The following is a 2,504-nucleotide window of genomic DNA, read 5'->3' as shown; positions in this document are numbered from 1 at the left end:
TGACTTGGGAGTACTTCTGGGCCCCTGTCTCCCTGCAGCGTCTCCTGGCGGCAACCACAGTTCCCAGCATGGCTGTGAAGCCGAACTCCATATCCCATGGTGCCCTGCGGGTATCCGGGTCATCACTATGCTGCAAGAAAATCACCATCTAGCATCCTGGGGGAGGCAGTGTCCCAAATTAGCTTCCTTTCCCCATCTTTCTGATCTTTGGATATTCTGGCAGGGTTGAGCTGCTGGCCGTCCATCACAAAATACAAGTTAGATCTAATTACTATGTAGAGAGTTGAAATTCAGAATTTAAATTTTAAATAAATCAAGTTTTTTTCTGATCACTGCTTAATAACATTTGATGTCTTTTTGCCCTTATCAGTGCACTTGCAGATCACTACAAGGACAATGTGACATCTAGATTATAACTCTGCAACAAAATTTGAAAATATTTTTAAAAACGAAAGCATAACTGTAGGAAACAACCCAGATCAGTTAACATAAAATTATAATGTGTCTTTCCTACCTTGAAAGGCTTTGGATACAGCATCTCCCATTAAAATAAAAGTGATTAAAGTGCATAGAAAGTCACTGCTTAAAACTGGAGTGCTCAAGCTTGAAAGGTGGAGTGTAGATGAAGTTGTACACTGAGACAACAGACAAGACACCCAGAGAGTGCCGTAATAATACATTAATTGAAAGGAGTGACAACAGACATCATTGGAAAGAGCCGATCTGCCACAGCAACAGCTACTCCCTGAATATGACAGCCATCAGAGCAACTGGACCAATAAAAGGTGTACCCAGCTATAGAGATCTGGCCAGTCACAGGTCTGCGAACCTCAGAGAGTTCCACCACTGAAATGTGGACTTTTCGAAGCTCCTCCAACAACAGAGGAAGATGATAATCATAGTGGAGAGACAAGACGTTCCACGCGCCTACCTGGATGGGCCGCCTCAAATTGGGACCCAAGTGCTGCTGTGCAGTGGGTGACAGCTCAGCACCACACCAGTTTTAACCCCCAGTAGGCCTGACTGGATTTGGCTTTCCAGCAGTTTTGACTCTTCTGGGGATGAGGCTTCCGAGGGTATCTGTGACATCTGGAGTGAACTTCTCCAGGCTGTTGGTAAGGCTGTTCTTCTTGCATTGCAAGCAATCTTTGCTTCCATTTGGGAGATAGGCATTGTCCCAACTCACTGGAAAAAGGGACTTGTCATCCCTAACTGGAAAGGGAAGGGTGATCGCCTGGACAGCGGCAACTACAGGGGGATAACACTGTTCTCAGTGTCGGGTAAGCTCCTTGTTAGGGTTATCCTCAATAGGATCTGTGATCACTTGCTCACCAGCGACCAGAGCACTCTGGTTTTATGCCTAAGAAGTCTACCATCGACCGCATCTTGGCACTGAGGGTTCTCATGGAGTGCAAACACAAATATCGGCAGAGTTTCTTTGCAGCCCTTTGTTGATTTTCGTAAAGTGTTCAACTTAGTTGATCGAGCTGCCCTGTGGGACACCCTGAGGCTCTGTCTCTTCAGAGAATCCTTGGGTATCGCTGGTTTGAATTTGTGTCACACAAGTGGTTACTCACAGTGCCCCGATTGAGGCATATTACCTGGATTGTGAGGGGGTGTCAGTTTATGGCACTACAGCCATGTGGCGCGATTCCCAGAGGGTGATCCGGCTCGCAGGATCTTTATTGTTGAGGACCCAAGCTACTGGGCCAGGCCAAGGGGACGCCCATGTAACACCTGGCTGCTGCAGATAGATGGTTATTTCAGAGGGGTGGGACTGGACCATGTGTCTGCCTGGGGGGTTGCCAACGGAGGTCCCGAGTGTTTCATCATGTGATGGGTGTGGCAACGTGCTGTACCTGTGCAAGCTCCCCAACTTGACCTGAACTTTCTTTACTGGTATGCTACTGACTGCTTATAGTGACAATCTATGTGGATATGGTGATAAAAACAAAAATGGAATGTCCTATACCTGTTTGAAATGTAGAATTTTTATATTTTAAATGAGGATTTGAACCTAGGATGCTGGAGTTTTGGGGCAGCGGAACTAACGAATGTCATTTTTGGGTGCAATATAACATAATTGCTTCAACATATTTAAAGTATAATTTTTGGTAGGTACTTTAAGTGATTTGCTGAGTGCTATACAGTAAGTATGTAGTGTGGTTAAAGCTTACAACTTGAACCGTTCGTGCACTGAGCAGTACGTGAAGATTGACTGACTGCCCAGGTAAGCCTTTGATCGTCAATTTTACTTTCTTAACATTCATTCATATAACATATATAATATACACCTATGTATGTATGTGTGTGTGTGTGTGTATACATACATACATGCACCAAGTTGGTTTATATGCGTTTATAGTTCTTATATTTCGTTAATCGATATTTTTCTGATACCTGTACATTGCAGATCACATCAATAAAGATTTTTAAAAAGTGCTCGAACAAAGTTTTCAAATATCACGCGATACAATAATCGGAAGTAGTTGTTCGTCACTTCC

The sequence above is a fragment of the Erpetoichthys calabaricus genome, chromosome 12 (genome assembly GCF_900747795.2).
Source record: "Erpetoichthys calabaricus chromosome 12, fErpCal1.3, whole genome shotgun sequence".
In the NCBI taxonomy this organism is placed as follows: domain Eukaryota; kingdom Metazoa; phylum Chordata; class Cladistia; order Polypteriformes; family Polypteridae; genus Erpetoichthys; species Erpetoichthys calabaricus.
This window is presented reverse-complemented; position numbering follows the sequence as displayed.